Source organism: Danio rerio, chromosome 7 (genome assembly GCF_052040795.2).
Source record: "Danio rerio strain M-AB ecotype USA chromosome 7, GRCz13ab, whole genome shotgun sequence".
Lineage (NCBI taxonomy): Eukaryota > Metazoa > Chordata > Actinopteri > Cypriniformes > Danionidae > Danio > Danio rerio.
The window spans coordinates 73,178,659-73,205,481 of NC_141027.1; the positions used below are offsets into that span (position 1 = coordinate 73,178,659).

At 36.4% G+C, this 26,823-nt stretch overlaps 1 protein-coding gene across 3 annotated transcripts in view; it reads left to right on the plus strand.

Moving 5' to 3' along the window:
- The window catches only part of sbf2 (SET binding factor 2), a 288,968-nt gene that overhangs the window by 23,630 nt on the left and 238,515 nt on the right, over positions 1 to 26,823 (plus strand). The gene's annotated exons all lie outside the window — the stretch shown is intronic.

The window sequence follows — 26,823 nt, forward strand, 5'->3', positions numbered from 1 at the left end:
ATTTGCTGTAATTGGAGAATTCCAAACAGTCCCATGTCCTGTCCATTTCTTAAATTGCGTGCAGAAGTGCTTTGCTGTCCTTTTGGTCCGATCTAATGTTCTTCACGCTGCTGCCCGGTTAACAGACACAAATCAACTAAACACAGGTCCAAATATTTGCTTATCTCAGCCTGAAAAAACATGCTGTTTATATTAGTGGCACTGGCTTTAAAGTTGTCCTGGTTCTTGAGTTCAGAAGTTACCAAATTCCATCCCAACATGTTTGTCTGCGATCTGGTTGATTGTTTGGTCACTTCATGTTTATCAAGATGGTAATGCGTAATTCTTGACCTTTACATTAAATCATAAGACTGAAATGGTTCCCTTTACTGTTGGGTTTTTATACTATGGATTATTGTGAGGTTTTACTGTTATATGTTTTTGTTCTGAATATAAAAATTCATTAAAAACACTATAATTTAATATTATTACTTTTTCCCATTTAGTTTTTATTGCAGTTTCCAAATTCACATACAGATGTATGGTGTATAGGGTTTTCAACATTGGGTACACAAAACAACCAAATATTGTAATCCAGAAATTGGTGTGTTGACATTTAGAATGCTCTAATGTGAGACTGGAGTTTATTCCAGCCAATCAAAACATTCAGTTCTCTTTACGAAAATAAAAGCCTTTGAATATTTTTACAGACACATTAAGCTGCAAGTTGTTAGTCAGGTGTTTCTATGTTCCTTCTTAATGCCAAGTGTGTAAAACATGATCAACAAAATGCTTAGGATAAACCGCTGTGAGTTTACCTGCAAGCCCAGCTGTGCTCCGGTGAATGCTATCCGCAAACAAATGTACATCTCGACATGCGAAACAAATGATGATGAAGTCAAAAAGAGCAAATTTTGCAGAGTGGGAAAATGTTCGCTAACTGGGAAAATTATGAGGTCACTAGCTACATTGAAACTGCCGTCATTGAAAATGAAATGGATGTTCTTGGCTGGTCGAAGATGAACAAACAATTCTACCCAAAACTTGTAAAAATAGCCAGATCAGTAGTACTACTGTACCGGCCAGCAGCAGTGAAAGGATGTTCAGTGCTGCTGGATGCACCATTAATGCGCGCAGAACCGCTCTAAAGCCGTCTACAGTGGATTCAATAATGTTCCTCCATAAAAACACATAGGCTAATCTTAGTGAGTTCAGGATTTTCAAATTATGACTAAATAATGCATAATGTAGACAGAGTATATAGGCTAGTATTAGCATTACTCTTTTAACATTCTGCTTCACCGTTGCCTTAAGACCGGATTGTGAAGAGAAGTTGCGAAACAAATCCTGCAGAGCCTCAAGCAGGTCGCACACTAGAAGCGGCGCTCAGCGGCGAGCCGCGCAGCGCCATGCATTTTAGAATTCTAAACTTAGGTTTCTATCAGGATACACACACCGTTGCCACAAGTCGGCGGCTGTCGGCGGAGCCCGGCCACGGCTCAGGACGCAGTTCATTTTTCAGCCTCGCCACAGAGCGCCATCCGATTAGTTTCATGTTAAATATCATTCGAATGTGCGCGTCTGGTGTGTGATACTTTAAACTGTTATGTGCGCGCCGTGTCGCAGCGCCGAGCGGCGCTTCTGGTGTGCGACCTGCTTTAGCCTTAATTTCGTTATTGCCAAATACTAGTCTTAATTTTTTGTATTTGTTTGGAAAGACTTATTTTTATTGGTGTGTTTGCCAATTTAACGGTTAAGTGTATGCCTAGGCCTATTTAGAGTGCTGAGATGTTACAGAGGACTTGTTTTATTTTTTTGTTCCAACTTCTAAGTGGCCTATAGCCTACGTTTGTTACGAATAAATTATGTTAAAACACATATAAACGACTCATTTTTGAGAAAATGTGTGCATGTGCACATTCGAATAATGTTATGCTGTGTTCACACTAGACGCGGAACGCGCGGATAAATCGCGATATTCGCGCATAAATAGTCACGTGAACATTTGAGGTTACTCACTTCATTCGCGCGTCAAACCCCGCTTCATTCACGTGTCAAATTCACTTCAGAACAGACGCGGATTCGCGTGATGGGCAGGGCTTCTGTCTGCCCCGTGACTCTAGCTTCATAGCTAAAGGGCTAACATGGATTTTATGAAGAAAATAACAGTGATTATGTGCTCTATAAAGGATGATAAACAGCGTTGATACGTTTAGGGCCAAGTCCACTACATCCTTTCAGAGGTGCTTCCAGCTCTTTAAGCTCATAAACCCCTCCAGAAACTGAATCTGGCTGATGGAGGTTTTCAGCGGTGCTTCTGACTGAGCCCAGCCCAGTTTGATGAACTTATTGTCGGTGTCTGCTGGGGAATTTCCCCTGGGACACCGACAACAGGCGATACGTCACAATCATGTCCCCACAAGAGCAAGCTCCTGATTGGTTAACGCGACGCGAATGTCCGCTGAAGTTCAGATTTTCGAACGCGAGTGGTTCGCACGAAACGCGCATTAAGCGCGTCAAATGCGCAAAACGCTCAATTCGCGCCACGCCATTCGCGCCATGCGCACCGCGCAATTCTCGTCATTCACGCCGCAGGATGTCTATTCGCGTGTTTGCATTGACTTAACATGTAAATCACTGGCGCTTGACGCGCATTCCGCGTCTGGTGTGAACGCAGCGATAGGCTTTAAACGGGTTTGGGCTTTTCAAAGATGTCAATCAAAATGTCGGGTCGACTTCGGCCTAACTTTTAAGGCCAGATTACAGCTCTAGACTCAATAACTTTAGGTGTATCGTAGCTTTTTTTTGTATGCTTGAAGTTGTATGAACTTACCAATTGTATAAATTACCCCTTTTCTGTCTATATGTAAAACAGTTATGTTTCCTAGTGACATCGGGCTGTATTATCACCAATGCTTTAAACTTTTTTTGAGGAAAATTATTAATATGTGGTCCATGTGAGATGTTTTCAGAGTTTACAGAAATGTACTTCATGCGCCACTTGATGTTTTAGATCCTACAATTGAAGCATTTCTAAATGCGTTGTAGATGTTTTGAACCAACATGAATTCAAAGAGGAAATTTCTGAGAGCTTGGCACGTGTGTTTTTGCACGTTGTGAGTGCAATTTGTCATTGAGCCAAACACAGACTGTTCTCTCTCTGTTTTCTTGTTTTATTAGTCATTTAAGTGTGAGCGATACAAAGAAATACGTCTCCATGAGTAAATATTTATGATATTCTCATCTGATGTTGAAAGTTTGTATCCGATCTGTGGAGGACATTGTCTATAATTCAGCATGATAAGAGACTCATTGGTCAAAGCAAATGCTGATTTAAAGTTTGCACTGGTGTTGTTGGTGTTGCTTTGGTGCTATAATAAAAAATGCAAATGTTTACTGGTATTAGCCTTCCTGTAGTACTAATACAGTCAATCTGTCTTGTATCCTGAATGTAAGAAATGCGCTAACTGGGCAAATGAGACAGGTTCCGAAACAAACGTGTAGGTGTAAAAGCACCCGAAGGCTAACATGTTATGATGATATACATTTTAAGAGCTAAATTCTGAAAACACTTCAATGACTGGATGTTAAAAAGTAGAAAAGCATTATGTAAAGTTTATAAAACTTTGATCAAGCTACACAAATGGTAAATAGCTCAGATGTTTTTTTTTAATCTTTAGTAAATTATCTATTATTTTAAAAGTTATGCAAAATGATATTCAAGCTAAAACTTTTTTTAAATTATTTTATGATGTTAACCTTTTTTTGTTAATAGAAGCCTTTTTTGTCCATAAAATCAGGCAGTTTGATATTTGACTTAAAGTAGGAAGTCAAATTTTTGTCTTTGTTATGATGACAGTACGTAATATTATACACTACCTGATAAAAGTCTTGTCTCCTATTCAAGTTTTAGAAACAACAAATAATAACTTCTAGTTGATCATTTGGTATAAGAAGTGGCTTATATGAAAGCCAAATGTCTCTGGATTAAGCTTATTTTACCAAAACAAAATATAATATTGCCTTGATTTTTTATTAATTAATTAGGGCAGTAAGATCAAGGACTGCATCCATACATCTCTGCAATGACTCAAATCACTTATTAGTGAAGTCATCTGAAATGGCAAAGAAAGTGCAGGACTTCTAGAGTTCATCAAGATTCTTTGGATTCATCTTCAATGCCTTTTACTTCATCTTACCAAAGACATGCTCAATAATGAGCATATCTGGTGACTGGGCTGGCCAATCCTGGAGCACCTTGACCTTCTTTGCTTTCAGGAACTTTGATGTGGAGGCTGAAGTATGAGCGCTGTCATGCTGAAGAATTTTCCCTCTCCTGTGGTTTGTAATGTAATGGGCAGCACAAATGTCTTGATACCTCAGGCTGTTGGAGTTGCCATCCACTCTGCAGATCTCTCGCACGTCCCCAATGATGAATGTAACCACAAAGCATGATTTTTCCATCACCAAACTTGACTGATTTCTATTAGAATCTTGGGACCATGTGGGTTCCAATAGATCTCCTGCAGTATTTGTGATGATTGGGATGGAGTTCAACAGATGATTCATCAGAAAAATCCACCTTCTGCCACTTTTCCAAATGATTAACTAGAAGCCTAGTTTTTATTTGTTGCTCTTACAACTGCAATCGACAACAAGCCTTGTCAGGTAGTGTACTTTTTTGCAAGATGCTGGTATTCAGCTTAAAGTGTGATTTAAAGACTTACTTAGGTTATCTAGGCAAATTAAGTTAATTAGACAAGTCATTGGACAAAAGTTCTGTATCCAAATTAAAATAATAATAATAATAATAATAATAATAATAATAATAATAATAATAATAATTATTATTATTATTCTAATAATTATAATAATAATAATGGGGCTAATAATGTTGACCAATTAAAAACTTCTTTTATTCCTGTCAAACTAAAAGAAATGTGACTTTTTTCAGAAGAAAAAAATATTACAGGAAATACTGTGGAAATTTCCTTGCTCTGTTAAACATCTGAAATATTTGTAGAAGGATACAAATTTCACTAATAAGGAGAGCTAATAGTTCTGACTTCAACTGAAATGTGAATGTTATTGCTACTGACAGCTGAAGTAGCCATTAAGTCATGTTGGCTGTTAACATTCACCTGCTGAGAGATGTAACCATGAGCTCCATCTCCTGCTGATTCTGCTAGAATCAGGAAAAAAAAATCGACTATAGCGAAAGTGAAATCAAATATCTTCCAGCAGGTGGTTGAGGATCCGGTCAGCCAGCAGGTTACACAATCTGGGTCAGTCCCCGGCGTTAGCTGTTGTTTTAATCATCGTGAATTATTACTGACTTATGTTTGTGATTCTAAAAGGACTCGACCTGTTTCCCACTCCGGGAATGATTTGTTTCGTCTAACAGAAAAAGCAGGGATCAGATTTTACTCCATTTCCGTGATTTAAACAGTCACATCATTTGGTAAAATACAATAAAGGACCTTTTTCTCAAGAACTGCTTGTATATTTGAAGGCTTTTATTCATACAGACTGACTGGCTTCAGTAAATTTCAGGAATGTCCTTTAGCAGTGTTTATTTTGTGTATCAGTGTTCTTTGTGTCGGCTTGGACGGCCTGCCATTTAATGGAATTGTCTGTTTATTTGATGCATTATTATTTTTATGTTTTGAAGAGAGAGAGATTGTTGTAGATGTTGGAACCACCATGTCTGGCACCAGTCATCATGGTTAAGGGGTCAGAGCAACAATTTTTAAACTGAAAGCGGAAACCAAAACTTGCTAGTAAAAGCCACATGTGAGCACACACTCCCTCACTGGTAACAATTATCAGGACAGCTTTCCAACTAATAGGGTATTTGTAGGCTCTTTTGGTCCAGTAAGTTACATTATAGTAGAGCTGGGCAGTATATATACATTTTACGCCTCATAAACATTCTGTTATGTTTTTTAAAGTCAAAACTTTAATGAAACACTTTTGAATAATAGCACAGATTATAAGATGTTATCTCTAAAAATAATGTTTGGTTGTGTATTTTGTTACATTTTGTCTCACAAATATTAGCATTAGACTGCCACTATTTCAAATTTTGTGAGTCTCGGCCTCCTGAATCATGCATTCATCTTCAGTTATCATGCAATAATGAAGGTCGTTGTCTTTTTTTGTGTGTTTACTTTACTGAGTTAAATACACATTTGCATAAAACATCTATTTTCTGTATTATTTTTCATTTTAAGTATAAAAAAATATATTTTGCCTCTGTCTTTTCTATCTGGTCAACTCTGTTATATCAGTTTTTCAAAGGACATATCTTAAAATGCTTTGGAGAACAAGAGTAGATTATTGTGACATTTCAGTGAATTTCTCATTATTTAGAAGCAATAATTTGGCTTAAATGTCCATAGCCCTCTGTATGCCTCTCACCTTATACATATGCCCAATTACTGTGCGTTCACAACGAAGGTGGTAAGAGTGTCAAAGGTCGCTCTAGCTGCCCTGACGACAACACTGTCTGCCTTCAGCTCCGGCGACGACGAGTGTCAAAATTCCCAACGTTCATCTCTTATTTAAAGGGCACGTTGCAGCATACCAGTTACATTCCCGTATAAAACGTGAAAATGTTGCGCACTTTTTATCAAATTCATTTAACAATGGATGATCAAGCGTGTGGTGTGGCTTTGCTCCACTTAATTATCCAATGTGTCCATATGTGTGAAATATCCTGAAGCAGCAATACTCTTTTGTATTGTTGCATGAGATTCTAGCTTTTTCTAAAGAGAATAAAAATACCATTAATGCACATCAGTAACTCGCCAGTTACTTATTTAATGTATGTTTCTGTTAGAAAACATTTGCAAATAATTAGAAATCTGGCGACCGCAATAATCAAACTCTTGGGAACAACTCAGGTAGGAAACAAAGTTCACAGGTCTGTGTTCTCTGAATTCGTCTCAAGTGGTGGATTTCTACATTCTGATTGCTTGCTGCCGAACCGCGTCATAGCTTATTTCCATAAAGTTGTCTTGATTTCAACTCTCCTTGACTTCCAAGCTGGCAAACACGCGCCGCGCTGCTCCTCGACGTTTATCAATATCAATTGATAATTGATAATTGAAATTCAAAAAAATCTTAAACATGTAATTCACATGTTAACAAACCTAAACTCACTCTGTGCTGCTGCCGGTGTTTGTTTCTCGTAAATGTATGAAATGTTATGTCTGTGCTGCGTGAACAAGTAGTGCCGTTTAATCCACTTTTTTTAACGTCCAAAAGAATTGATATTGAATTGTTTCAAGACCTTGTCCATTAGAAATCAAACCAGTTGAGTATACAAAAATTATTATTAAGCCAACTTTAGCATTTATCAACATTATTATCATTTTATAATACATTTTAAGCAACTACAACACTTACATATTATTTTATACACTGTAAAATGTATCTGTTGATTAACAGTTTCCATATTTTGTGATTTACATGTGTTTTTGGTTTACAGTATTTACGGTTGTGAATTGCATTATGGGATGTTGATCTTTGCTCTGAAGACTTTTGATGTTGAAAATTTTGATGTTGACTTTTTGATGTTGAAAATTGAACAAAGTGACTTTTAATGACATTTCAGTAGTTTAAAATAATTTAACTTATAATAAATAATCTATATGGAATTAGCAACCTACATCACATATGACGTTACATGGGTTCAACAGTACACACCGGTTGCAAAAGATAAATAGCAAACATGTCATGTTGTGCGGTAGGATGCCAAAATCGTAAAATAGAAAGCTTAAATTTTACCATACACCACACTGCTTTTAATGCCAACTGCAGACGTCCTTGGCTAGTAGCCATTATAAGAGCTGAATGGAGTGAGGACCTAATTAAAAATGCTCGACTCTGCAGGTCTCATGATATATCAGGTAAGTTCACGCTATGCTGAATCATACACATTACTCGTTTTTGATTGCAGCAATGATTTCAGCAAAAACAGTTAAATATGGTTAATTAAACTGCGGACACTCAATGCTCAGAATGAAATGTAAACATGTAGGTTCACATACCCTGCCGTACAGGTGCAGTTCGCTGTCAAAATGCAGTCGTTTGGCTTGTTGATGATTACCCAGGCCTTGTACAGTTTCGTCTTCTTTCCTTGTCTTTGGCTAGGCAGAACCTCGGTTTTTAGCACAACATAGTTTTGAATCTGGTAATCATGGAGCATTATTTCTTGCACATGACCACACAGAAAAAAATTGTTGGCATCCAAAGACTTGTAGGTCTTTAACTTCTCTCTTGTAAAAGCACTTGGAGCTTCAATGAGATTGTATATTTGGGGCTGGATGCTTGGCCATTTCGTCTTATCCAATATCCATTGGGAGGGTGCTATCGCAGATAGACCTGTCAGACGAACGCTGCTCACTTTAACGCTAATTTTGCAGAATAACTGTGTTTATCACTGGGTGACAAGCTGTTATAATACGCTGAAAGCATTATGTAAATAATATATATAACATGTAATCAATATAACTTATCTCTAATACAATAAAAAACTATGTACCGCATCGGATGTCAACCTCGTTGCACACGCATCCTGAATGTTTATAAACCAATAATTCGCCTATAGAAAATTAAGTCTGTAAAATAAAAGAAAATGTACTGGCATTTTATTAAAAGGTGTTTGTTGTGAAATATATAACACCAACCCCGACAGTATATCACTTTAAACTATTGAAAATGTTCAGAAAAAGTAACTTTTTAGAACTTATCAAGGTTACAAGTTGTTGGTAGAAAGATCAAGGTTTCATAATGCAATTCAAAAGCATAAATAAACGGGGAAAAAGTAAAGACATAAATCACAAAGTACTGAAAACCGCTTATTTATTAATATATTTTACAGTGTAGTTTAAATTGTCAAATCAAAATGTTATCAGTGCCTTCACGTGTAGTCCATTTTCTCATCTCACGTGTTGTTTTTGATTAAGCGCTTCAGAATAACATTCATCAAACACATTCACGTCCCTTTGAACACTGCAGGGACAGCGCAGTGCATAGGGTGGGTGATTACAGTATAAAAATAGACCAGAGCTATATGTATGTCATTGCTTGTTAGTCATTGGGTGTGCCAGAACTCCCAGCGGCCTCCAGAATCAAGCCAAAGCTGTGCTGGATCTGAGGAATCATGGCTTGAGTTCATCTACACAGCATCATGTCCGAAGCATTCGGCAACATGTGTAGAACCCCTAGTTTCAGCTTCGTCGGTTCACTCAAACATATCAGTGCATGTGCACATGTTTTACTGATCTCCCGACCCAATGGATTTCTTATGCAGCAACTCGTTCTTGCGAAAATTTTGTGTGGTTCAAGATTTTTTTTATGGGGGTTATCGACAGTCAAAGTCAAAAATGATTATCCTGTGAACTTTTTTGTCTTGTTATAATATTCGTCAAATAATAATAGCGCAAGGAATTTTTCACAGTATTTCCTATAATATTTGTTCTTCTGGAGAGAGTCTTTTTTTGTTGTTTCTGCTAGAATAAAAGCAGTTTTTAATTATTTTATGTTTTATATTAATAACCCCCTTAATATTTTTTTTGTCATTGTCTGCAGGACAAACCATCTTTATACAATAATTTGCCTAATTACTCCAACTTGCCTTTTATAGAGTACCTGCTGGGTCTTAAAAGCATTGAAAAAGTCTTAAAATATCTCAAATTGAGGCCTTAATAGCCTTGAATATTATATTAATATAACCTTGAATAGCTTTGGTGTACAAGTCTTTTATTTCGTTACAAAGGTCTTATTTTATTTATTTATTTATTTATTTATTTATTTATATATTTATTTATTTATTTATTTATTTATATTATTTTTTTATATTATTTATTTATATATTTTATATTTATATTTATTTACTTTTGCCTTTCCTAGGATTAAGTTCATATCGTAACAAAATTAACTCTTACTAATGTAGGCTAATTAAAAATTCATGCAGCGTAACATTGAGTGCTTTTCGTTCTCCACGTCATAGCAGAAAGTGCATCACCGTAGCTTAGGCTACTATGGTGATGGAGACGAGCGTGAGTATTTACAATGCTCCAACTACTTAAAATGAAGAATCTGCTCAATTTCACAGTGTTTCATCTGTGAGTGTTAATAACAAAGCTCTGCTGCTAGCTGACTGTAACTCTTTATAGTGTTACAATTTTTTTAACATAAAAATAAAATTGCATTTCAACCAGATTCCACAGAGGATCCGTTTAGTCTAGCTGTGTGGCTTTTATTTTAAGCCATTTATTTTGGACGGATTGTTAAATAACAAACTCATAAAAGCGCATTGCTGGAGTTAAATGCCCCCAACATCCCCGGCGCACTGAAATGAAGTGGCTTCAGTCCCATCTTTGTAGCTTTAATGAATATTGTTTTTAACATACCAGCCAGGCAGTTTGGATTTTGGTCTTGGTATGCAAATTGTTATTATTTGCAGATTTCCACCAGATTTTTTTTTTCCTGTTTCCGAACAGCAGAAATTCTTGCTTCTCCACAACAACCCCCAGCGAACTAAATAGCCACAGATGAGGAATGTTCCTTGTATAAAAGGATAGAAAAAAAACACCCCCATCGTGTTTACAGCTCTCGTTCCAAAGGTGTTTTCAATCTTGGAGGAAGTTCGCCAGCTATTCGGCTTGCGTGCTGTTTTTAACCCTGCCTCACATGAAGGTTCAGCTCGTTTCATGTCAATTCAGTCGTTGCTTAATGCTTAGACCACAATAAAAAGGGACAACAGATTAATGTCATCTCTATGTGTGTCAACAAACAGAATTCAACCAAGTCATAGACAACAACTGGCTGGATAGCTTGTAGGTGTTAAACAGATGTTCTTTGGTTGCCTCTTAAACTGTTAAAGCGATTAAAAAATTAATTAGGACCCATAAAGTGTTTCATTGAAAACATCGTAGCTTAAATGGTACGTGCTTATAGTCACTCATCTTGTTTTTTTGTTCTTGTTTTGATTTTGTCCAAAAATACTAGATGTTTGCATTAGATTAAAATAAGTTGAACCAAGTTGTAACGGAGAAGTGATGCTGACAAAGTAGCAAGGCTCCTTATGGAGGTCTTCATTGATAGAATGGTCAAACAAGCAGTGGTCAAAACAGGAACAGACTCATGTATATGGGCAATCCAGAGGCGTTGTCGTAATAACAGGCAGATGGTCACAATGCAGGCAGCATAAAGGGATGATCAAACAAGGCAAGGTCTAACACAGAAATCACGACAAGGGAAAACTCGTCGTAATGCTTACTACACAGCTAACAAGACTCAGCAACGTAGTGTGTGTTTGTGCTGCTTATGTAGTGCAGTAATCAGTCCAAAAGCAGCATCAGCTGTGGGAGTCTAATCAGTGGAGACTTGGAGCAGGTGTGTGTGTTTGTGTGTGTTGCATGACTGAATATGTAGTCCATAGCCCCTTTCACACAGGGATACCGGTAAATATCTGGAAAATTTCCGGAACGACTTTACCGGTATATTAAAAAAAAGCGCTGTTCACACAAGCGAGGACGTTACGGAATTTTTCCGGAAAAGACCGTTCACACATCCATTCCAAAATACTGGTAAATTCTGACATCATTCACCACAGATGAGCCTTAGACGGCTGCACTTGTATTTGTAAAAATTTGACTACATTACAAACTCTGTGGATGATCAGTATTGTGAACAACTTCGATGAAAACATATGGAGGATCACTTTCGCGATGTCGAGATGTTCATGATATGTGCGTGTGCTGGCGCTCACAGGCTGTTTCACAGGCACACGCAAAGCTTGAAGGTAAACAAACAGCGGCTTATCATAAGCATCTTATCGATTATTATTTACACAGTTGGCATTAAGAAGAACATATAAACGTTATTTCACTAACTTCTAGCCGCTAAATGCGTCTGGGAAAATATTCAAAGGCTTTTATTCTCATAAACCGCGCGGACGTAAACGCGTCTGACTGTTCTGATTGGCTAAAGCAGACGTCTCACGTCAGCACGTTCTAGACGTGCACGTGCTCTTTCCGGCAATCTTCCTCTTGCATTCACACAGCGCAGCATTCCGGCAAATTACGGTAATGTTACAACTTCTCTTTCCGGAAAATAGCCAGAACCAATTTACCGGTATTTTCAAAAAGGACCTGTTCACACATACAACCTTTCCGGAAAATTGCCGGTAATTTGCCGGAAAGGTCTGTATGTGTAAAAGGGGCTCATAACATGGCGGATTTGTAGTTCGTGTGATTGTTTACCAGTGATCTCTGGTTGTTAGATCTCTGGTGATCGTGACACAAGTATTATTAATTATAAAGATTGACACTATTTTTCTTGAAGCCATATTAAAGTCAAATTTAATGCAAAGATCTCAGGTGGATTAAAGTAAAATTAAAGTTGCCAGTTGCTATCTCTCTGCAACTCTCACATAGTCGCCCACTGAATTTAAGCAGGGCTGTCCCCGGGTGAGAGATCACATGGGAAAGCTAGGTTGCTGCCGGAAGTGGTTTTAGTGAGACCAGCAGGGCGCACTTAACCCGGTCTGAGTGGGTCCTAAAGCCCCATTATATTGATAGGGACTCTATACTGCTCAGTCTTTCGGATGAGATATTAAACCGAGGTCATGACTCTGTGGTTATTAAACATCCCAGATTGTCCTTCGAAAAAGAGTAGGGGTTTAGTCCTGGCCTCCTGGCCAAAATTTGCCTACTAGCCTCTATCCATCATGGCCTCCTAACCATCCCCATATCATGGCTTCATCTCCTCTCCAACAATCAGTTGGTGGGAGGGTGTACGGTCTGGTGCAATATGGCTGCCTTCAACATCATTCATATGAATGCTGCACATTGGGGGTGGATGAGGAGTTTCCCCCAAAAAATGTGCAAAGCGCTTTGAGTGTCCAGAACATGCTATCTAAATATAAGTATTATTATTATTATTATTATTATTATTATTATTATTATTATTATTATTATTATTATTTTTGAAGCACTCCATTATGGTCTTCGGGATATTACTGTAATTTTAATTCAATGAGTATGTTTAATTCAATGAGTATTCTCTTTATTTTTCTTTGTAAATATATTTTCAAAGGAAAGTATTATATATATATTACTTGCTTCATTTATTGACTGTTATTGTTCCTTTTGTATGTACTCTGACCTGTTTACCAAGTTACCTTTACATGCACATACACACACACATACACAAACACACGCACCTGCCAGTATCTGACTGTATTGTTGTTGTTTTTGTTATTTTTGTTATGGTTTCATTTTGTTTGCATTTGTATGTTCTCAATTTGTGTATACCTTTTGTATAATCTATTAAAAAAAAATATATATAGTTTACTCATATTTTACTATTTTAAAGCAGATGCTTCGTAATTTAACATTCTGCTATAGCAGTGGTTCCCAAAGTGGGTGTCGGGACCCCCCTAGGGGTCGCGGTATAATGAAGAGGGGTCGCCTGGTGATTTCCAAAAATCTATTTATTTTCAATTAACCACTAGAATTACCATTTTTTACTGAAGGGAAAACAATAGTTGTTTATAGTTGCATGCAATATTGTTTTTATAGTAGCTTATAGTTACTAGTTCTATTGGATTGCGACCCCTGGGGTAATTACATAATATTAAAGACACAGCAATAGCGTCAGATGCAGCAGATCGATTTTATGGCACCAGGTTAAACTTTCTGGCCTATTTACAGCACTGACATACATTAAAAAAAATAAACGAATAATAGAATTGGGTCTAATGGAGTGTGTGTGCGCCATTGCATGCAAGGTTTCTGTATTTATAACCACCTCAGAGGATATTGGGGGTCACGAGTCACTGGCATTGTCATTTTTGGGGTCGTAGGCTGAAAAGATTGGGAACCCCTGTGCTACAGTATACAACAGTTGTGATCCTATTATCTATTGTGAGCATATAACATATTGAAAAAGGGGTTCAGATGTCTGGTCATCAGTGTTTGTTTCCCACTCAGAGCTTCGGAAACCACTCACGGTTTCTGAATGAAATGGCAAAGCTGGAAAGCTTTAAATGATTACAGAACCATTTGAGCAGAGAAAACACTGTCACGTTTATCATAAGACAAGGACACAATGTAATGTATTGTAGCAGGAATGTAATACAGTCCAGCTGAATCACAGCCGGCATGATATTCAGCTTTCTGACATGTTATATTGCTTGCTATCATGCATTCAAAGTGCATTTTCATTTTTTTTCAGAAGCAACTTGGATCCAGTTAGGAGAAATGTCTAGTTCATCTTTTGTCAAGTTCATTCTGTTCTGTGGTTTGTGAGGAAAAGCTAAATGAGAGTTACTCAATAATTATTTTGTGTTTTGACGGTTATCATGGTAATGACGTTCTGTGGATGGTTTGAGTGTCACAATACAACTTGTTGTGAGAACTTTAAACAGAACAAAGTTAATAATAGAAAGACTTTCCTTTTTCATGTTTTTTTATCTTTAAAAGGAGAACAATTATGCATAAGTGTCATCAGAAGAAGAAAGCCTTGCCCCCTAGGGACAATCTCTTCTTCATTAGCATGGGGCTCATCTTGTTTTTGAGTCTGCCACTATGCTTACACACAGGCATTTGTAGATCTGTCCTATTTTTAAAAAAGAGCATGGTCTCATTTGAATTTAAAGTGACAGTAGAGCTACACGATTAACTGAAAAAAGATCCCAATCGTGATTCGACCAGCTAGACCAGGGATGTCAAATTCAATTTCTGGAGGGCCGCAGCCCTGCAAAGTTCAGTTCCAAGCTTGGTCCAACAAACTTACCTGTAGGTTTCAATCAAGTCTGAAGGACTCAATTACTTTGATTAGGTGTGTTTAATTAGGGCTGCGGCCCTCTAGGAACTGAGTTTGACATCCCTGCCCTAGATTATCTTAATCCAGCATTTCGAAGATTTTGCCTTTCATATTTTCAGGTTCTTGAGAGAAGCAAAGGCAGCCAGACAAATCTTCACATTGTTTTATATACGTAACTTAGCACTGTGGACACCTCCAAATGGTGTTGAAAGAGTCACATACTGTATTTATAAGGTATAATTCACCCAAAAATGTCATTTCTGTCTTCATGTAATGATGTATTCGCGGCCTCGAAATTATACGTGATGGGAGCTGACCTTTATATGCTACCACAGAGAGGGCCTGTGAATAAAGTCTATTTTAGTGAACAGAACCTGCATAGGCTGTGAATAACAGGTAATAAAGTTGTAAATAACATTCAGTTTGTTGAACAAAGCGATCAATTGGGAGCATGAACCACTCTTAGTAGTAAAAATGAAACCAAAAGCACATCATTTAAATCATTTAAATAATCATAACGCATTTTAGAAAGCATTTAATATGTTTTTCTTTAATAGCAAACACAAAGTGTTGGACTATACATGAGAAAAACTGTTTAACAGTGTCAGTTTAACTACTCCTAGCCGATATAATGTTGAATATAATGCAAAGGAATCTGATGATGACAAATGTCTGATTTTATCAGTGGAAAAAAAATGGTCAAATTCTTCAAAGTTTATTCAAAATGTAGCATTTTGACCAAAATATAAAATAAACAAATAAAATTAATATAATTAAAAAATGAGAATGTAATTAAAAATAAATTAATATAATTATTTATAAATTACAATATAATAATAGCCCACTGATATTAACCTTTATTTTACATCTGTGGAATTGTGAGAAAAATCGTGATCTTTATTTTTAGCAAAACTAAATAAATAAATCTTGATTCTTATTTTAGCTGGACTCGTGCAGCTCTAAGCGACAGTCACCAAAACCTCACAGTTAGGATCAAAGCCTAAAAGGGGCAGATTCATAAAGAGCTTTAAAACATTGTTTATATTGTATTTTGAGTTCACAAACACACTCTATATAATAGCTCTAATTGGTTTCCTTTAATGTATTTGTTCTTTAAAATCTCCTAGCTTTTGGATTTATTAATTTCTAAACAATGACCTATTGACATTCTTATCAAAATGTTGCGTTAAGACTTGTTAAAATCACACGGGTAGTATTCTGACTCACAAACGGTCGTCTCGCACACAAGCATGCTTGGAGTGCAGCTATATTAGTCACATTATAAAGGCTGAAGAGAACATTCCTCTGAGCTTCACCAAGTTCAATGCTGAATGTCAGGGTCACTTGATTGCAGGCGAGCGTGTCCTCGTATAAAATGACTCATGTTAAACTTGAACAAGCAAATCAGAAATTAATTTATATAGTGCACAGTGCAGGATAGATGTTTTTTATTAGCAGAATGTTTGCAGGCGCAAACCAGGTTCTTCATGAGCCAAATGTAGTGCTGTTAAAAATATATATGTTTTGTAATTCACAGGTGTTTTCAGTGTACTTGAATTACATTATGGGGACTCTGTTAAACATTGGACTCAGTGGACTCTGATCTCTGTCCACTTTTGATGTTAAAAATTCAACTCTGCGGATTAATAAAGTGACTGTTATTGATGTAAAGTAGTTTTACACAATGTATTGTATATAAAATGATATACGTAGAAATATGTCTATAGGACTGACATTTTGGAACCCGTATTTACACCACCAATACAGACAATAAATCACTTCAAACTATTACAATGTCTATAAAATTCACTTTTTTCAAACTTTTCAGCATCAAAGGTTGCCAGAGGAAATACCAAGGCCCCAAAGCACAATTCAAAAGCATAAATAAACTAGAAAGAAAAAGCAGACCAAAAAAGATGCATTTTAATGTGCTAAAAAAAAGAAAGAAAAAATAAAAACAAAAAAAGAGCTTTTGCTTGTAATGGGTCAGTTTTCACCTTTATTTATTTATTTATTTATTTATTTATTTATTTATTTATTTATTTATTTATTTATTTATTTATTTATTTATTTATTTATTTATTTATTTGTTTGTTATTTTATTTATTTATTTATTTATTTATTTATTTATTTATTTATTTATTTATTTATTTATTTATTTATTTGTTTGTTTATGTTTATTTATGTTTATTTATGTTTATTTATTTATTTATTTGGTTGTTTATTTATTTATTTATTTATTTATGTTTATTTATTTATTTGTTTGTTTGTTTGTTTGTTTGTTTGTTTATTTATTTATTTGTATTACCACATTGAAGTGTACCGTCTCATTTTCAAGGGGGTCCCACAGTTTGATTCATTACTAAAGGTCTTATGGTTTATTGTGTGATTTTAAAATGTCAAAGCAGATAGGGTGTTCTTGTCTTCCTCGTTGGATGCTTTATACAAGACCTTTAATGGCCGTTTCCTCTGAGTTGTACAGTATGGTACGAGTCGGTACAGGCCACCTTTATCAGGCTTGCGTTTCCACTGCTAAAAGGGTACCAATGGTACTCTTGATGGGAGTGGTGTACGACAGACAGTTTTAGACAACGTCATTTTCGCTCGAGGAAATGTCAAAGTTAAGCTGTATGGGTTGTTCACATATCATAAGAGAAGCACTTCTGACAAAACAGATGCTTTATATAAATACTTGTGTATAAATGTTTATTGCTAACCTGTCTATGAACATGATTTGATTATAACTGCAGATCAATGACAGTGCGAAATAGTCTACTGTAACGTCTGTGATTATATGAAATAAATAAATGCAACATATATGAACACATACAGCCCCTTACAGTCTCCGATGTTACCAACTAAAGAAGAACTACACACAGCATACATTTACTCCTTATTTAGGTTTAAAAAAAGAAAGAAGAAATATAGCCCACAGTCAGTGCAAACCTTTTTTTCTGTATCTTTAATCTTCACCATCACATGTAATCTCTGTTAGAAAGTAATTCCATCATTCAGAGTTCATAATAGTCCAACAGGTGATGGTAACAGTTTAACGTGGCAGTTTGTTCATGTTTTAGGTTGCTGAAAGAATCATTTGCTCCTTTGCTTTTTCACATGTCACTCTCGTGTTTTTAATAGGATCGGATGTCAGAAGCACTTTAATAATCATGCGCACGTTATTATTATTATCAGCTCAAAAAGTTTGTTGATTTAAATATAGACGGGCGGTGAACACAAACAAGAAAGTGAAACCGCATCAGACGGCCTTGTAAAAAACTATGGTGCACAGGCTTCTTAATTGCTTTGTCGCTATTGATCAAAACTACGACAAGGTGTGTTTGAGCATGGGTCAACCATGGCCTGTTATTATATGTATATATTATTACAGTGTATTGTCTCGGCTGTGTTTTAAAAAAAAAAAAAGCAGATCCCTTTGTTTTCATTCTGGCTTGTTGCACGAGCGAGTGACGAATCTCTGTAAACCAATAGCGTTCAGTTTTGCGTGTAGCTCCGCTTCCGCCTACCCTTTTGTTGTGGTCAAAAAGTGGTACGGTACAGTTCGCTTTTAGGTACCTTTTGACGTTGGAAACGGCCATAAAAGCGTATCGAACAGAACCGTACCATACCACTCAGTGGAAAAGGGCCATCAGCTGACAAACTAGAGCTGAATTTATGATGGCACCTGATAGTGCCGGTTGCCTACGCTAAGGTGCGTCCCAGAGAGGCTCACTCTCAGAGATGATACTCACCTTACACTAACAATTGCAAGTCATTCTTTTTTTCAATCCTGTTAACCTTTCTGCAACATTTGCTATTTGGTGCATTTCAAAAATCACCCTTTGCAAACAATCATTTTTTTCAAGTGGCTGATACACATTGACGTTAGCTGGAATGCTTGAGCATCTCAAGGCTGTGCATGGCTTTCTTCTTCTGATAGCGTAACGCTTTGTACCTGTTTGTCACTGTCACCACGATCGCTTGCTGTTAACCTCTCGTCTCGACAGATATTTGCTCTCGCGGATATCTTTATTCTCTGGCACGCATGGAAGCTTTTTGCGCTGCGGCCAGAATGATGGACTAAAATGTTCCTGTTAAACTAACAACAAGACCCATTCATCTAACCTCCTACGACAGCACGAGCCACTTGGCAGTGTTTTTGAGCATGAGAACTGGGACTGAGGCAGACCGAGACCCTTGGCACCTCCCGAAGCCAGTTGGACCTTATTGCTTCTGGCTACACTGCTTGTTTCACGTCTCTAGCAAATTAAACCAGAATCTTCTGCTTTATTTCTACTGACTGCATCAAATGGATTATGTCCTTCATCTTGAAAGCTTGAAGAAAAACATGCTTCCTTTTATTCTCTGGGAGTGGGAGTGGGAATAATATAAGGTGTTATTAACCCCTATAAATATTTTTCCCCTATTTCTGTTTAACGGAGAGAGGATTTTTTTCAACACATTTCTAATCATAATAGTTTAATTAACTGATTTCTATTAACTGATTTCTTTTATCTTTGCCATGATGACAGTACATAATATTTGACTGGATATTTTTCAAGGTACTAGTATTCAGCTTAAAGTGACATTTTAAAGGCTTAACTGGATTAACTAGGCAGGTTAGGGTAATTAGGCAAGTCATTGTATAACGACGGTTTGTTCTGTAGACTATGGAAAAAATATTGCTTAAGGGGTCTAATAATATTGACCTTAAAATGGTGTTTAAAAAATTAAAAACTGCTTTTATTCTAACTGAAATAAAAAAATATTAATAATTAGAAAAAATATTATCAGACACACTGTGAAAATTTCCTCAACATCATTTGGGAAATATTCAAAAAAGGAAAAAATAAAAACAATGGGGGCTAACAAAACTAGAGTTTTTAATGTGCTTTTTTAAATTTATTTTTTTACTTCAGCTGTGTACATGTATAAATGCATATGCATTTATTTATTTATTTGTATTTGTTTTATTGATCAATTTAATTATGTAAAAGCTAACTGACTAACTAACTAACTGAGGGAAATTATTGAATGAATGAATGAATATATATGTAAAACATTTTTCTCAAACCCATTTCTTAAAAATCCAATAAAAAATAATAATAATTATTTTAATATGGTGCCTATATATATATATATATATACAATAACTTGCCTAATTACCCTAACCTGCTTAACCTAGTTAAGACTTTAAATGTCACTTTAAGCTGTATAGAAGTGTCGTAAAAATATCTAGTCAAATATTATTTACTGTCATCATGGCAGAGATAAAATTCATCCGTTATTAGACATACGTTATTAAAAACTATTATGTTTAGACATGTTTAAAAAAAAAAATCCTCTCTTTGTTAAACAGAAATAAATAAAAAAAATAAATAAATAAACAGGGGGGCTAATAATTCTGACTTTAACTGTATATTATATATATAGTCTTCAACTATATATATATATATATATATATATATATATATATATATATATATATATATATATATATATATATATATATATGTGTATATATATATATATATATATATATATATATATATATATATATATATATATATATATATATATGTGTGTGTGTGTGTGTGTGTGTGTGTGTGTGTGTGTGTGTGACAGTTTACCCATAGTATAAATTTGACAGTATAAGTATTTATCTATTTTTATTATTGATTAGTTTATTTATGTAATTACTATCTAACTAACTGAGTGAAATGGATGCATGAATGAATGAAATAAGTATATTAATGTTTAAAACAACTGAGTATTAATCCTTTTTCTTAAATCCATTCCTTATAAATTCAGTAAATCCAGAAAAAACAATAGTTTTAATATGGTCTTTTTTTTTTAGCAGTTTTTCATATATATGCATATACATTTTTGTGGCAGTATATATTTGTATTTATTGATTTGTATTTGTATAATTAATCAATTTAATGCTGTAAAAACAAACTAATTAACTGAAATAAATAAACATAAATAAATAAATGAAAAAAAAAGTGTAAATTTCCATATAATGATTTTCCCCTCATTCCTTTATACAGAGACGGAGATAAATAAATCATGCACTTTGTGACACAACACTCTACACTTGTTCTGCAAAACGTTCTGTGATAACTAACAGAATGTTTTAATGATGGCATCTGGGCTTTATTTTGAGCGAGCCATGAGCTATGCGCTGATGAAATAAAAAATTCCTGCTCGGAGCCCGACATCCTATAATGAAGGAATGTGACCTCCCGCGAACGAGGGGATCGTAACCATTCGTGTCATCTATCTCATCTGTTGCTCTGACTTTTTGAACTGCTCTTCCCTTTCCTCCAAATCCCTGTTGTAATCTGGAATGTGCTTCACACTTCCGGGAAGGACGCATAAAGTATTCAGAAAATGTGTAAATAGTTGTCGTTCGGTTTGTCATCTGTTGTCTATCTCACAGCAGCTTTCAGATCTTGAATATCGTTTATATACAGTTAGATAAGTCGGACATTTTCCAAATGTTTTACAAGTGATGTTTAATAGAGCAAGGAATTTTTTACAGTATTTCCTTTGGTCCCACTTTATATTAAGTGTCCCTAACTCCTATGTACTTACATCAAAAAATAAATACAATGTACTTACTGTGTTTATAATGTATTTGAGAACACTTGTGGTGCTTTTGAGTTGGGATAGAGGTTGGGTTATGGACAGGTTTGGTGGGATGGGTAGGTTTACAGGTGGGTTAAGGTGTAAGGGATGGTCAACAGTGTATTTACAAATGTAGTTACAAAAGTTAATTACAGATGTAAATACATACATGCATTTAATCAAGCATAAGTACACAGTAAATACATGTATTTACACAATAAGTACATTGTAACAAACTATTAATTCCTATGTAAGTACATATTAGTTAAGGCCACTTAATATAACTTAATATAACTTAATATAAAGTGGGACCTTTCCTTTAATATTTTCTCTTCTGGAAAAGTCTTATTTGTTTTATTTTGGCTAAAATAAAAGCAGTTTTAATTGTTTTAAACCATTTTAAGGTCAATATTATTAGCCTTTTTCATGCAAACTTTTTTCCCCAGACTGACAATGTACCAGGGTGTCCGCGGGGTCCTAAAAAGTATTAAAATGTGATAAATCAATTATTTAAAAGGTTTTAAAAATCTTAATCATGTTTTAAATTTAATGTTCTGGCAATTGGTTTGGACCAAAGCTCTTTCGTCCAGGTCACGTAATTTGCGACAAACACGGGAAGGTGATGTGACGCTCTACACATGTAGCGAAACCATAGAGCGAAACAGACGGCAAAATGGGAAAATGTAGCTTTGCGTACTCCTTGTTGGAGCATAATGAGTTTAAACTAGCTGAAGTCTGTCGCCGAACACTGCGTGATATATGCTTTCAGGCTTTGTTTCTTCCGCACTTATCTGAGTTCTGTTGCATGGTTGTGCTTCATTGATTTATTTAGCTACAACTGTTTATTAAAAGTGCAGTAGGTGATTGTCTTCAGAAACATTTTTTGTTGTGCTGGTTGAAAGCCTCTTAACATTCTGATAGTAATGATTAAGGTAAATGATTTAAATGTATTTATATGTCTTTTTATATTCTGGATAAGGCATAAAACTAAAAAAAGTTCATCCAATTAAAGGTGCAGTAGGTGATTGTCTTCAGAAGCATTTTTTGTTGTGCTGGTTGAAAGTCTCTTCACAGTAATAGTAATGATTATAGTAAATGATCTAAATGTATTTATATGTATTTTTAAGTTTTGGGTAAGGCATAAAACTAAAAAATGTTCATGCAATTAAATAGAGTCGGGCCGACATCTCTCATAATTCCGATAAGTAGGCGAAAATGTCTGTCAGCAAATGCAGATTTGAACAACTACGCAGTCGTTTGTAGGCAGCTCCGCTGACCGCTGTTGGTGCTGCGCGAGAGATCGGTAACAACCTGCTGAATCAAAACTTTTTAAAAACCTGAATCAATATTGGAGTTACCTATGCATGCTGGAGAAAGGATGAAACAATGTCTGAAGGATTTCTCTTAGACAGGTAATGTTCTGTTTTAAAACTATTTTAGCTTCACGCAAAGCTGATGTAACGTCAGATGTTGGGTTATTTCTTCACAGAAGTGTTGTTTAGTCACTAAAATCTTCCAATGAAAGATTGATAAGACTATTTTCAGTTTCATAAGGGACATTTTACAGCATCGATAATGTAGATTTTAATTAGTTTAACAAAAAAACACAAGTAAATACAGCTATTCCGCCTAGTCTCTCCCTATATTGTTTAGCATGCAATTCTAAATATTCACTCTGAAATCGCATGTCAGTTTGGCTTGCTCGCCGCCCGATAAGCACTAGTCGCTTTTAACACATGAGAGAGGGTTCTTTTGCTGTGCTAGGAGGCGTGGCTCTAGACGGCAGGGGAGGGACTGTGATTCAGAGATTTATGCTAAGCTGTTAGCATTGTGAAAGATAACCTACTGCACCTTTAAAATATTGTCGGACCAACAAATAACTCAACTACGACAGGTATCTCAAACTGTCTATCAGCAAATTTAAATGGGAATTTCTGCGCAGCCTCTTTAAGCCGACAGATACATCACTCACGCGCACACATTAAGCATGGATCTACTGCTGACAGAGAGAGAGAGACGTCATCCGGCCAACTCTGCATCAACCTGAATTTTCTTTCTGAAAGATCAACGTGGCCTTGTATGCATGAAAAGAAAGATAGTTTCTGAAAGGGACAAAAATGCAGGATCCAAGCTTTTCTAAACCCTGATTCAATATTGGAGTTACTTTCGTACGCTGGAGAGGAATGAAGTTATGCAGTTCAAAACAACGATCTGAAGGGTGACACCACGGCTGAAGTATTTCTTTTAGACAGGTATGTTTCAAAACTATTTTAGCCACACAACGCTTATGTAGACTGTGTTCTTATTTATAAATGGGTTTATATCAAGTGTGCCGCAAGCCTGCGTTTGAGTGAAGGTCTCGGCCGTTAGATCGCCCCCTGGGGGCTGGCTGCAGTACAAGTCATAAAGCCCGCCTCCTCCGTGTTAATGAAGGAGACTTGAGCCCAAATAAAAAAATTTATTACACTTGCAATAAAATGTCCCGAAAGATGGTTCTGGTCGATTAAGGCTTGTGCTGAAAATAGGTGCAGATCTTCATTTTTGTAAACAGTTTGTTTTTAGCAGTAATTTAATGCTGGGCATGTCATCGTGATTGACAGTTGTGATTGACAGTTTCTCAAAGCAGCGCGTCTGAGCTTCGGCAGGAGACTGAAGTATTATTATTCTATTTCTGTGTTATTTTACCATGACAAAATTCAAAAGTTCAGCAGTAAATTACAGTTTCTGACATACATGATCCTGGTGGAGCACTGTTTATTCGCTAAGGTCAGGGCTTTTTTCGGCACTATTAGTTTGCTGATACACGTACGCCTAGCCACCCAGATAGCAAAACACACTCGGACCAGTTCCAACTAGATTCTCGCCTGCCGGAGACTTACCCCTCAGAGCTCAGACTGACTACCTCTGCTGGACCTACTCCGGATGCCTGGACTCACTGCCCGATTCCAGCCCGAGTCAATCGAGCCAGATGCGGCGGCCGAGCGAGCAGGCGCTGCCGCATGCGAGCCGGAATCAGCCCGCGACGCCGCGAGTAGGTTATGCGCTGCGGCCCGGAGCTGGCGCGATTGAATATATACAACCCTCATATTTGTTAACGTTATTACATCCATTTGTGTTTATATGACAGCAAACGCATGCTGAGAAGTTCGGGGGGGCGTGGTTGATTTTACATAAAGCGTTTGGTTGGAAGCTCGACTCCGCTCATTTTCGCGGCTCCTCCTCTGGCTCCATCAGACAGTCCTTCTGCGCATGTCAAGGCTCCAATTTCAGCAGTCTTTTGCGACAGTTTGTGCCCGTCAAGCAGGCGTTTTGCCCTCAAGGCGTTCAATGGGAAAAGGGGCTGTCGCATCGTCCATATTTTTTTTACAGTCATTGGTTTATATGCACAGAAGTGTTGTTCAGCCTTTTAAAGCGTCCGGCAAAAGATTGACTATTTTCAAGTTGAAGAGAATCTTTTCCTGCATCAATAATAAGGTCGGTTAAACAGACCAGAGCATTCGTTTAGTTGTTCAAGTGAAAAAGGAGCTGAAAACAAGCGATTTACAGTACGAGGATCAGCGAGCACAGGTGAAAATGAAAAGTCACTCGTTGGCCTGGTAAGGTTAACGCAAGTGTAATGTAAAAAGATATTTCATTAGCACTACTAGATTAGATATTTTTAGCACTAATTTTTTCTAATATAATTTTTCTTTTATTTAATAGTAAAGCATCAGTAAATGTGTTCTCCCGCTTACCAGCTTTACTGAGGTGAAGTTTGATTTATATATATATATATATATATATATATATATATATATATATATATATATATATATATATATATATATATATATATATATATATCAGATTTTTTTCATTTTTGAACAGTGAAAGCCTGTGACACGGTTTTGGGGAAATTTAATTCCTGCACCCACTGGCCTTTCCACAACTACGCCTGATAAAGTGTGTGTCTCTGTAGAGTTTTCCAACTGGTGAATGACATGATCTAGTGTTATCAAATCAGTGCGTAAGTTCATGACTAAAGGAGGCATGGCTTTGACGGCAGGGGAGGGTCATAAAATTTCTAAGCTATTATGCTGATGCTAGCATTCTGGCAGATCACCTACTGCAGTTTTAACAACTGTTTATTAAGTTAAAGTTTTGATACTGATTAGAACTTGAAGTGGCGACGAGGTCTTAAAATATTCTGAGAAGAAAGTCTTACAAAGGTAACAAAACTACCTTTAGGATTCCTGCATATACCCTCACTTAGATTTATGGATTTGAAGTGATTTGAATGATTGATGATTTCTCCTACACCACTTGCTTTGTTGGTTTCCGGTTGTGTCACCCGGGGCGAATGCGCGAATGGCTGAAGCTCACGTCCCACATTATTTTCTTTTAGTCAGTGTTTGTAAAACAAAAGGGGAAAAGGAAAACAAAGCATTCCCAAATCCCAGCGTGCGTCCAGATTTTGGATGTCAGGAAGATCTTTTCATGAGTAATCAACACATGGATTCAAGTCAAAGGAAAAGCATCACCAAGAGCTAGTCAGAGCTTTGCTCTACTTTCCAGGGTTTTTTTCTTTTGGAGTGTGTGCAGAAGGGAAGTGAAAACTTCGGCTTAGTCCCTTTATTAATCTTTGGTCACCACAACTGAATGAACCACTAACTTATCCAGCATATTTTTTATGTAACGGATGCCCTTCCAGCTGCAAGCCATCAGTGGGAAACACCCATACACTCTCATTCACACACATAGACTACAGACAGTGTAGCTTATTCAATTCACCTATAGCGCATGTCTTTTAACTTGTTGGGGAAACTGGAGCAAACTCTACGTAGAAATGCCAACTGAACCAGTCGAGGCTCAAACCATTGACCTTCTTGCTTTGAGGCGTCATCGCTACCTACTGTGCCACCGCCTTCCCACATTTGCGTGTAGTTTGAGCGAATTTTTGAGTTTTTGGACTCAAGAATCTGGCTTAGCTTTGATTGGGTTTTGTTGCTATACATGACTAACTTGCTCTGATAAAGCTTTTACTGTAGTTAAGAGATCACAAACCCAAACTGGACCAATCAGCTATGAGAAAAATTACATTAAGTGTGGGTTTTTGCACGCAAATTATATGCCTTTGGGTAATCAGGAAATCACCCATAGCAACTTTAACGTGTAGTTTGGTAAAACCTTCAGCCCACCACCTTTATTCAAGTTTGTTTTTTGGCTCTTCATAAGAAAAAGTTTGGGCATCTTTGGTTTATATCTAGAGTTGTGCAACTACACTAAGTGACAAAAGTCTTTTCGTCGATCCCATTTGTAAGGACGATAACCGGTTTGAAGGTTTACCGCGGTTTGAAAAAGTCAAGATTTTAATACCGCAAAATGTTTCTGTTTTAC